An 11,929-nucleotide genomic window follows, 5' to 3' on the forward strand; every position below is an offset into this window, starting at 1 on the left:
ATTAAAACAGCCAGGATTCTTTCGCCGGAGCAACACGATTCCTCGACGCTGGGCGTTCTTCGCGTAGAATCGCTGGCTCTTCCCTTAAAATCTTAGGTTTCCGTTGCCTTTGCTAAATGGACCTTTTCGCAGGACGAATTTCTCGTCAATCGATGCGAAATGGGGCTGAGGAACGTCTTCCGACGCGATTCGAACTTCCGGCATTTCGACCACTTTTGGATGGAGCGATTGTCATCTTGCCGCGTCGATTTTTCCGTCTCGCGAAGTGGAACTACGGCTTAACGCTTGCGAATGTGTCGCAGAACACTCTTGGCGGTCGTTATGTCTGGGGATTTATTAGGGGAGGTGGTGGAAAGTGTATTGATACGAAAGATGAATTGTGTGGCGTGGCCTGTGAGGCTGCTGACGCGATGGGTCATTACTCTGCTGTTGTATTGGAACCTATTTCACTTAACACTTTCGATTTTTTTAATACAGAGGTATTCAAGGTATTCCGAGAAATATTCCAGTCTGATATTGAGATGCATAAAATCGGAGAATATTGAAGTTCTGTAGAATTGAAGTCACATTCTGTCAGATGTACCTTAACAGAAAAGAGGTGTCTAAAAAGTGTGCTCAAAGATGATCTCTGTATTTTAATTTAGATTTCAGATACTAATCTTCCAAATATTAAAGAAGAATACAAACCCCAGCTAAGGTCTCATATACTATACACTATACTTTCTCTTACTATAGTATCCTCACTGCATCATAACACTGTGTACACCGTGTATAAAAATCGCCAGTTGTATCTTTCCGATAAGATCCTAAGCTATACGAGACATTTGATGAAACCTAGAGTTGCACTAAACGTTGCATGTCAAACCTGTGAACACCTACCTCGCACAAAACACCACCATGACTGAAAAGAAGCTCTGCTCTGTTATAGTCTGTAATAACCACCGAGTGCACCACTACATTTTCCATAGAAAATTTAACCTACCAGCCTTCCGACCCTAAATTGCATCGAATCGAATCTAATCGATCTATCGCAGGAGGCCAACCGTTACCGCACGCGATCATCGACGTTTCGATCGCGCGTCGTTCGACGCACGGGCTATAGAATTAACGGCGTTAATTAGCCGCTTTTAATGGTATCTGGCCGAGCTGTAGCGCGCGCGCGCGGCCATTCCGCAGCCCGTGGCTCTTGCTGGTTCTCTTTTATTCGTAATAACTCGATTACCCGGTGCTTTTAGCACGGCTAATTTTCGCACGCTCCCCGTGAATAGGAAACCATTAAGGCCGTCGAAAGCTCGACGCTCGACGACGCTCCGCGCCCCTGCCCCCGCCCCTCGACTGTCAAGAAGCGTTCGACTTCTCGATTTTCGCGAGGAAGAACGATCTAAGGGATGCTTGTGAATTAGGGGTGCGAGTAGCAGAGAAGTGATGACAGAAGTAATTGTATTCTGGTAGATTTCTGTGTATTTTGGATACTTGGCTGTGGAGCAGGACCTTGGTTACTGTACTGTCAACCCTCCTATAACGCGATTAATTCGTACCGCGTTATGGGAGTACTGTGTTATAGGGAGGGTTTACTGTAAGTGGAGAGGGTTCAGTGGGTATCACTTATCGAGGGAGTGTAGCTTTTCTGGGGTTTCTTGGGACTTGTGGAAGAGTTAAGAGAGAGGGATAGTGTGTTGGGATAGTAGGTAATTAGGTAGAAGGAACACTGGATATTATAGGTTTGTTAATGAATGGTACTTCAGAGTATGCTAATTGTGAGTTAGTAAGTTAATGAGTTGTGTAATAGAGAATATCTTAAGCTTGCTATATTTTGTATCAATATGTTTCTAAAATTAATGAAGGCGATTCAGTTTCATTTATCGAGGGAACAAACAGTTAAAGTATCAGTATTCTTCAAGAATTGCTGAATCTACCATCCCCCTAAAACCTCGAAGAAACACAGATCTATACACAGTCTCACAGATACCTCACGATCTAACCCAAGGATCCCAAAGCTCAACATGGAATAACCTCAACCTAACACAAGCTCCACCGCGTCACCAACTCTTGCCACCCTTCCACGAGTACGACTGGCGTCGCACGGGATGAATCAAAGCAAACATTCGACTTGAATGATTCGAAGCTCCGTCGTGGCGAGTAACAGACGTTTTCATCCCCGAGGAAGACGATGTTTGCGCGTTTCAAGAATCCCGCTCCCGAGGGGGTTGGTCCCGCGAGATAAGTCGACCAGTCCTATCCTGCACCCCTCCATCACCGTGTCCGAAGTAGACGTAGGCTGACGCGATTCTGCACAGCAGATAATACATAATACATCGCGCAGGTATGCGGGCGATTGTCAGGGACGAGTCAAAGATTGATAAGAGGACGAGGGAATCGAAGAAGGGTGGAGGCTCGGCGAGAGGGGCAGTCCAGGGAAGAGAAGCAATCAGCATTTCGCTGAGAGCTGGGTCCCCTGGGTGCGTGCATTATTCTCGAAGAAGAGCCGCGGAGAAGATTCCTCTCCCTCGCCACTCGTCGACTCCCGATACTCTATCCCTCACCCTTTTTTTTTCTTCCCTTTTCCACCCTGTCCGTGTTTCATTCTCTTATCTGTTCGGTAATTACAACGAAGAATGACCGCGAGCGGTTCCGTTTGTCGGCTGCGAGCTAGTCCTCCTTGCCTACGATCTTCTTTCCCTCGTCTTTCGTCCCTCTCGAGAGAATTCAATCTTCGCGGTTCGGCTTCCCTCGACGCGATCGATCAAGGCGAGGGAATTTTTAAATATTCTGGGGGAGCATGGCGCGTGATAAGGTTTAATCGCGATGCTTTGGAATTGCGTAATATTCTTTTGAATGCAGTGGTATTGTATTGGTTAGAATTATTGTAATGAGGGGTGGAGGTACAGCCTGCACTCGTTATTGTCTCATGAGTTCTTACTAGGGATGAACTGCGAGTGCTTGTAACTGGGAGAAATAGTGGAGATAGTAATGAGCTTAGAGGGATTCAATTCTGTACAATTATATTACAAGAAGGGATTATATGGTGAAGTGAAGAACTCTCTTATTCACTCTTACAAGGAGTTATGAAATTTCCTGCAATTTATAAGACGATAATTAAAATGTAGATAAAGCAGTAGATATTTTAGAATTCGTTTGTTAAACAAGCAAAACTATAGTATTAATCATCAATAAATTTCTGAAATTTTCACGATGAAGACCAGCGACTCGTTAAGGGGTCTCTGTTTCATTTATCGAGGGAAGAAGCGTTTCAGTTATAGAAGCACTATAATACAGAAAATTTCAAGTCTTCTACTTCTCTCAGATCTTCACGAAGTAAATTATTAGAAGTACTAACTTCAAATAAAACATAAGTACTTTGCTTCATATCTAACTCTAATAATAATAATATATTTAACTCCAATAATTCTTAGCAGATGCTTCCAGATTTTTAAGCAGTCTATCAATTTGCAAATCAAAGGTTCCACAGGGTCCACGATGAAACAATTTCCCTTACGCGAGGTTTAAAGAAAGAATTATCTCCAGCAAACAGAAGTACACGTATGACGCAACCGACCCTCCAACACTAATCGTGCTCCAGCTTCCGAATTGAATTGCCGATAAGTCGCGGCGCCTATTCGCGTGTGAACTCGCGAATCGATGCCCTCGAGTGCGCTGTCGTGGCGAGATCGAAAGGGTACGACACGGTAGTGGGTTTGCGATTGACAGTTTAGTTGGCTCCGCGTTGATGAAGTGACTGTGGATCCAGCAACTCATCCGACCTCGTTATCCCGATTCGATGGACGTGTACGCGCTTCCACCCTCCCCTCTACGCTCCCACTTTCGTCCCTCTTCACACCCCCGCACACACACACACACACAGTCCTTTTCTCATTTCAGCGTCGGGGGCGTGCGATTATATTCCAAGAGACGAGTACCGGGAAAGGCGAGCTAATAGAAAAATCGTGTCCACCGTCAACCCACTCGATTTATCTTAGAATCGTGCTACCACCCCTTCCACCCACACTGTTCTACCGGTTGCTTCCTCGCGTGGCGGAGATCGTCGAAAGCTTGGAGAAATTACGGAGCTGAAATTTCTGTCGGAACCTTTGATGTCCTTGTTCCCGTATTTTGAGGCACAGAGAACGTTATCGATTCTTTGGGAACATAGTGCTATCTGTTTTTATCGGGAAGTTGATAAAAGGGGAAGGAAATATAGTGAAAAGGGGTGGAAAGCGCTGTAATATTTGATAAGTAATATGGAGTGGTTTATGAGCTGTATTATTGTTTGAAAATTAAATAATTTTTACTACTTGCCGAATTGTTTTGTATTCGAATATTTAAAAATTTTAAATTCAAAATTCAAATAAGAAGATATTTTCAAATAAAAAGTATTTGAATATGTTTAATATTCAAATAATGTTCGAATATATTACATTTCGTAATCTTCAGATAGCGATGGGTCAAAAGTGACCCTGGGTCCACTGACTTTCACATAAATGTAAAATAGTTCGCTGCCTGAGGGTTAAATGGCAATGAAGTTTGAAAAAGAATATGCAATTTAAAGGACCTCAAATTCATATTACTCGAATATTAGGAAACCTGAATGCACACTCAATCACCATACAACACATTCACATGATAAAACTGGAATACTTAAAAAATCTCCGAACATAAAGCCACTCAATCCCTCTTCTAATTGGTACCCCTAAAAAGCCCAAAGCTTCACTATCCTAAAACTCTACTGTATCGAAAGGAGCATCTCCATTACAGTCACCAACGCGAACCCTTCCCTTCCAAGCGCTCCCTCTCGACAGCTTCCTTCTGCCGAAGTTAGTCCCAAGTTGAGGCGGTACTCGGTCTACTTCGAGAAGCAATTAGTACTTGCTGCGCCGGAACAGCGCAGTTCCGCCGAGTGAATAGGTTAATCGTATCTTTGGGACAACTTTCAGCGGACGGGAGGCTGGCGGATGAACGCGATTACCCGAGACAGATCTCTCTGTTTAGTATGCTCCGTTCGGCGCGTCGAACACGCTAACTGGATTTTCTCACGACAGTCACGCACCTTTTCGAACTTCGTAGACACTGGGCGACGGGGGTAGGGCCCTCTCGTCTCGCGGCGAGGGCTGCACGATAGCTCGCGAGCGCGTCGGGAAATTGAGTTTCCGATTGAAAGGAAGGCTAAGAAAGGGGGGAGAGAGGGAGGAAGTCGGCGGAACCGTAGCCGGACGCGTTTAAAAGGCAAACTGTTGCTTCGCGCCTCAACAAGTTGGCCGACACGGGAACGATTAGACGCCCGATCGATTCTCGCTTCCCCGTTATCTCGACCCGCGCGAGCACAGCGCTGGATAAAACCGAGATTTACGGATAATCGTCTCGCGTCGGGTTTTTCACGCTCGTTCTGCTCCGACGGCGAACACCCGCGTGACAAACTGTGAACGTGGATCCGTGTAATAGACTGTCGCGGGAAGGAAGACGATTGTTCGGCGAGGATTAAGGCTGCTTAAGACACCGTGGCCACGAGATTTCGACTTGGATCGTGCAGGTGGAACGATCTGAATGTAAATGACATTCCGGTTATGTTTACGTGTGCTAGAGGCGGTAGCGGGGAGGAAGATTGTATTATAGAGGAAGCTAAGCTGGAATAACGAGCTTAAGCCGAGCTCAAGGTGTGCTTGGTGTTTGGTATTGTCGCTGATTTGGTCAGGAGATTTTGCAGATGTGATCGAGAGCTGTGATTCTTGGGTGGTGAAGTTTGTAGGAAATAAATAGGTAGTGTTTTCGATTTAGACGTCTGGATGGTTGAGAATGTAAAATTTTGAATGTGTAAAATTGTGACAGTCTGAAAGGGCGAATGTCTGAAGATTCTGATATTCTAAAAATTTAAAACCTTTAGAGTCTAAAAGCGTGAAAGTTCTGATACTCTAAGTTACTGAAAGTCAAAAAGCATGAAGTCTGAAAGTTTAAAAAACCTATAGCACCAGACCTCTTAAATCCCCAAACTCAAAAACCTCAGAATCTGAAAAGATCTGAAAACAGTATAACCTCAGCAAGCCTAACACTCCATAAATCCTAATATCCAACAAGCCGATACTCCTGTGTCCACCGATGCTCAAAAAGTAGTAGAATTCCAGACGAATCTCCAGACCCTATAAGAGCATCGAGACGCAGGCTGAGGGGAAAGATCCAACGAAGGGGAAAATCTCCGTCGCTCAGGGAGGCGAGTTTCGAGAGATCGATCGAGACGCATAGGTGTCGGCGTAAGGGACACGGACGGTCTCTTAATTTCGAAGCGACGCACGACACCCCCTGATTCGCCTAGCGACCGACTATGAAGGGAAATGGAAATAGGATCGTGTCTACCGTCGAAGGGAGTCGATTGAATATAACCAGGAGCGCGAAATAAAGTTACGCGTTTGATGCCATTTAAACGAATTTACGAGATCGCTAGGCCCCGCGTCTGTACCTCGGCCACTGATTCCTATTCCACAGTCTGCGACTATCTGAATCCCGTATCCCCTGCATGCGATCGTCAATGGCTTGCGAGGCGACGTGATGAGATTTCACCTCGATGAAGGAATCCGACGAAGGAGTTATTAGAAGGGTAGCAACGCGAGAGAAAGGGACAGTGACGCAGGGGTGGAGAACGAAAGAGGAAGTAGTGGAACGACGCTGAAAGTGGAGGGCAGAAGCGGAGGCTCGAAGGAAGGAGTGGCCGTCTCGGTTACAGGGTCTGGCGATCGGGTAATCGTATTATAGCTAGTAATTACGAGACCGCTCGCAGTGGTACAGGGCGAGGCAGCAGCTACGGCAAAGTACGGGCCAGGGTTATGCAGATTGCTTTATAACCTTGTTACCGATCGCTCTATTAGCCTCGCGAGCTTGATACCAGGACACCCTCTTTCCGTAAAGATGCGCCGCAGGAAGAAAGGAAGCGAGCGCTGGGTAGCGATAACATTGAGGGGAAAGGTGGTGCGAATTGTGCCCTCGGAAGCTTCAGCGATAAATTGAAATCTTTCGAAGCAGCACCTCTGTCTCTAGTCTTCTGTTCTCCTCCACCGTTTTCATAGTCCAGTGGTTACTAAGGAGAGATCGACGGGACGATCCGGAGAGGAAGAAGCTGTGTGTGACACGCGGAAATGAGGGTACGGTCTCTGTATGAGGATTCAAACCAGCGAGCGATTAGGAAGTCGTCGAGCGGAGAGTCCGAGCGGAAATTCGAGCATGGGGAAACTACTCGCGAAGAGGAGAGAATTTTTTATGTATTTTTTAGATGGACCATACGGTTTGATGGAGTTTGAGTTTGAAGGTAGGTAGTACGAGGTTTGTTGAGTAAGTTTGGTTTTCTTTGAGTTTTAGGTTGAAGGATTTTGGTGGCAATGAAGATGAAAATATCAAGGCCAACTTTTGGGGGATGTTTGTAGCATTGTCCAAGAGGAATGTGAAAGGATGAAGAAAATGGTTCCTGGATCTTCTGAGGATGGTATCTTAATTTCTAGGAACTGAATTCATATGGAGTGTAGATCGAATTATTTACAGATGTGTTCTAAATACTGCAAATATTTTAGAGTAATAAAGACCTTATTAACAATTTTTCAAAAATGAAGAGAAACTTTATGCTCCTAGATTTTTGTCATACACGCCTCATTGAGTACAATAGTTACAATATTTTGCCCGCGCCATATGCGAAGTTCTTGCATTTTTATTTCTTACCATATTTGCCACGCCTCTAGATGTTCAACACACGCTTTGTCTCATTTACCTAACCGTCTGTAAGCGCTAATAGCAATCAAAGTGTTAGAACAAAGTCCCAATTACTCGAGCTAACATAGTTTACTATAACCCCCTCACGACTCTCCTAAAATCATCTCCCACCTCTCTAAACTCAAAAGCGAAATTCCACTAAAAGTATTACTCACACTCAAAGGATACTTCAGAGCCACAGAATACTATACCCAGTACCATGATAAAAAGTCAGATAAGAAAAGATTCAAAATTAGAGCCAGACAGTACTAACTATAAGTCAAACCATGCTGATATTAAGTTCACCATCAGAATCAGACACTATCAAGTCCTATTTATTATAAATCAAAAACGACAATATCCACTTCACAATTTCTCTTCAAAATAACGAAACAACACACTCCCTATCTCCATTCAAAAAATGACACACATATCTACTGGTTCCACACTTACAAGACTCTGGTATCTCCACTTCGCTCTTCCCTAATTTCTAAAAATCGTGACTCAACACTCTCTGACTCTAGAATCCAGGTACATATTCCACCCATACCCAACCGCAGAAAAGTACCAAGCAAACAGCAAAATGGTAAAGTGCAGTCTCTTACCTATGACGATGTCGGATTAGTCGAACGGGAAGGTCGAGGCTGGTTGGGAATCGTTGGATCGTTGTCCGAGACGGCGAACTGGACGCGGAGTGGTAGCCGTGCTTCCAGGTGGAAGCGCCGCGGCCGATTGAGAGCGAGCAGGGCGGCAAGGGTGCATCTCAGCCCGATTTTTCCGGCTCGGGGCCGTCGCACTCTCTGCCCACTGTCGTCCGCGTCCGCGGCTCCGCCGCTTCTTCGCCCGTCACCCTTCGCCGCGATCCTCTGTCCGCGGATCCTCGAGGATCCAGAGGACCGCGGCGGTCGCGAGAGCGCATGGTCCATCGCGCCTCCGGAAGCCCCCACTGTTCCTCCACGCGCCCGCCCCCTTTTATCGTTTCGCCTCGTTCCCACCGATCCGTTTCCCCGTCTTCCGCTACCCCGCTTCGACGTTCGCCGCTAACCCTGCCCATGCCCATTATGCATCCCTGCCAGCTTTGCGCTTGGGCTTGTCCTAGTCCGCGACTTTGACTCGTTGCTCTACCCTTTGGCTTGGGTTCATCTACTGGGATACTCTTGCAGTTTCAGACGTTTGGTTGGGCTGCGATGGTTCTCTATACTGGGACTTCTTTAGGGGGTGTGTGAGGATGCTGGATGGAGGTGGGTGTCCTTTTTTGTTCGGTTTTTTTTGGGGGTGAGTTCTGTGGTGAGGTGGATTCCTGGGGTTTAGGTCTGGGATTATGGAGTAAGGTTCTTCTTTTATTTTTTGAGGGTACGGTGGGTAAGGGTAGGGGAAGGGGTATGTTAGGTTTTGTTATGGAATATTGAGACTTTTCGGGAGGGAATATTGTTGGAGGTTGGTTAGTATTATTCAGACTCTTATTTAGAGCTGTTTTTGTTTCTTCGAAGGATCCAGTATGTCTGTGACTAGGGAGGAATTGAGAATTAGTTGGGGTTTCGGGGTAGGATTTCTGGGCCCCTTGAAAAGAGTTGTAATAATAATAACGATAATGAAATACTCATAGAATAGAAAAAAGGACTAACTTATAACTCTCCTATCCCTCTTATTTTCCCCCATCTCTAATTCTCTCTCTACAGATCTAAAAAATTGCCTTTCCTAAAACCATGATCCTCAACTATATCCCTAATCTTCCACTCACTCAGTCCAACCTCCCTCCTTTCCATCCCACTGCAACATTTCTACCAACCATTCACATCTTTCCACCTCTATATCCATCCCTTCTTCCGTTCTTCAACATCAAAGCACCAAAGTTTCATACATCTCTCCCCTCCTGCCATCCACCACGAATCAACAGTAGCAGCACAGTCCACTTCCGTTTAGCCCCCGAGTGACCCTCATAGAGGACACAGAGCGACGTGGAATCAGAAGGGTGCCACGACAGGATCAAGGATCGCGAGGGAGGGCGAGCAACGAGGGAGAGAAGAGGTATTCGCGTAGGGAGAACGCCATTAAGATTACGAGGTGAAAGATGGAAGGAATGAGAGTTAGGGCGGAGGGAATGCGGTGCGAGGTCAGAAGGAACTCGAGGCTTTCGAAGAATCCTCGATACGCGGCACGGAGACCACGCTCTTTATTAAACCGGCTTTCATCACGTTCCAGAAACGGAGTCGACTCCGTCTTCCAGCCTCCGGCGCGTAAATGTCGAGGTGACGCGCGATCGATCGAACCCTAGAGACGCCGTGAACCCGCGAACCGAGCCCTCCCTATAGAAGCATCGCTCGCCTCGGCTTCCCGCGTCTCCTGCTGATGGAACCGATCTACAAGTGATAAGAATCGCGAGAACTGATACAGGGAGATCCACGCGCGAGCCTGGCCTCTCGGTTGCCACTTGTGGCGTCAAACGGGGGAAGCGATATAGAAATTCCAGGCAGGAAGCCAGTTCACTTGTTGATATTAGGAAACTCCAGAGAAAACGCACGAGGTGCAACTTGTTGCTAAACTCGCGCTCTGCGTCCAGCTTCCTCTGCGGAGGAAGAGGACTTCTTTGGCGCTGGAAGCTGAGGTGACCTTAGAGTTCGGTGGTAGCGGGTGGATTCCAGTGGCAGGTGGATTTTAGGGAGCTGAGGGAATGTAGGGAGCAGGCTTGAGTTTACTTGGTAATGTCTGAGGATGGGAGGCGAAATTACTTAAGTTGTGGAATTCTATTTTTGAGGGATTCGAGTTCGAAGTTTTAAACCTTAATTCTCTATTGTGGATTGGTATTTTTCCAAGTTTGTCTCTTCTTCTATATATCTCTGAGCATTTTCTTCTATATAATCTTTGAGTAATATCTACATATAATTAATAATTTAATTAAATAATTCACCCCACTAAAGAACACCTGAAACTTATTTAGTACATTCCAACTATCTTCATCACTCATATCATTTCTCGCCCTCAAAATGTGACTCTAGTTCTCTCCCATTCCCCTCCCTCTTCGAAACCGAGACACATCCATCAACCAACCCAACGCGCAACCTTTCGCAACTCAAGTATCTCCCAACGCCGAGTTAACTCGTCCTCCCCAATTACCGAGCACTCGATCCGCCAGGAAAGGGGGTACCAAGGTGTGCAAGAAGGCTCCGCGGATCGATCGCCGATGGCCTCTTTCGATTCGATAACAGCCTAGACAGGCCGAGTACTCTCGCCAATTTCAGTTCTCCCAGCGACAGCTAGGCAGAAGAAACGGAGGAGGAAAGAGCAAGCTGGAGGGAGATGGGTGGCGGCTGTCCACGGCAGACGCTCCTCTATCAAGGTGCGCCCATCTCCTGGGTAATTAATTCGAGAAGGAACGGATCGCGGCGGGGAAGATTGCCTCCAGTGGCATCGCCCACTCGCCAGCCCCTCGATCTTCGTCGCCATCAGCTACTCCGTTTCGCACCCCTTTCTGGATTCCCGATGCGCGCCGCGCGCACGTACGCCACGCGCGATTTACGCGTCTCTCGGGCACCGCGGGGAAAGGCGGGAACGATGACCGAGAGGATATCGCGAGATTACAGAAAAACTCACTTAACCAGTAATTGCTGAAGAAATGCTGGAAACGCGACCACAGTCCTGGACTGTTACCATCTTTCGTCCTGAAAGGCGATCGTCTTCACGACTCGACTCGTTTTGGGTTGAGAGGGAGGCAGAGGGTAATTCTAGGTCTTGAACTTGGTGAAAGTGTACCTTCCAAAGGAGATCTAGGGTAGAGATGATGGTTATCTGTTCATGGATCTGTGGGAGGAAATTTTGAGTGGAGTTTTATGGGGTCAGAGGACTTTTTGGAATACTTTGGTTTGGGATGATTAGAAAGTTGAAGGGATGAAATGTTTTTGAGTTATTTGTAGTTGTAGGACAGCTGACGCAAAAGGAATGGGAGAATGTGACCATAGTGGGGGAGTTCATGAATGTAGACTGGGAGTCCTTAATGTCGTTCCTCGTAGAGGGTCGATGGTATGAATAATATTGTGGTTTTTATGAGTTTTTACTCTTTAGGGATGCAATAAGGAGAAATTAGGATTTCTGGGGTCTTTAGGTATTTAGGGCTTCTAAGAATCTTAGAATTATAACTTAGACTCTAAAATCTCTAGGAACCCTTATTATTGTAGAATCTATAGGATCCCCAAGTCTCCAGAACCTCTAA

This window comes from Calliopsis andreniformis, chromosome 9 (genome assembly GCF_051401765.1).
Source record: "Calliopsis andreniformis isolate RMS-2024a chromosome 9, iyCalAndr_principal, whole genome shotgun sequence".
In the NCBI taxonomy this organism is placed as follows: domain Eukaryota; kingdom Metazoa; phylum Arthropoda; class Insecta; order Hymenoptera; family Andrenidae; genus Calliopsis; species Calliopsis andreniformis.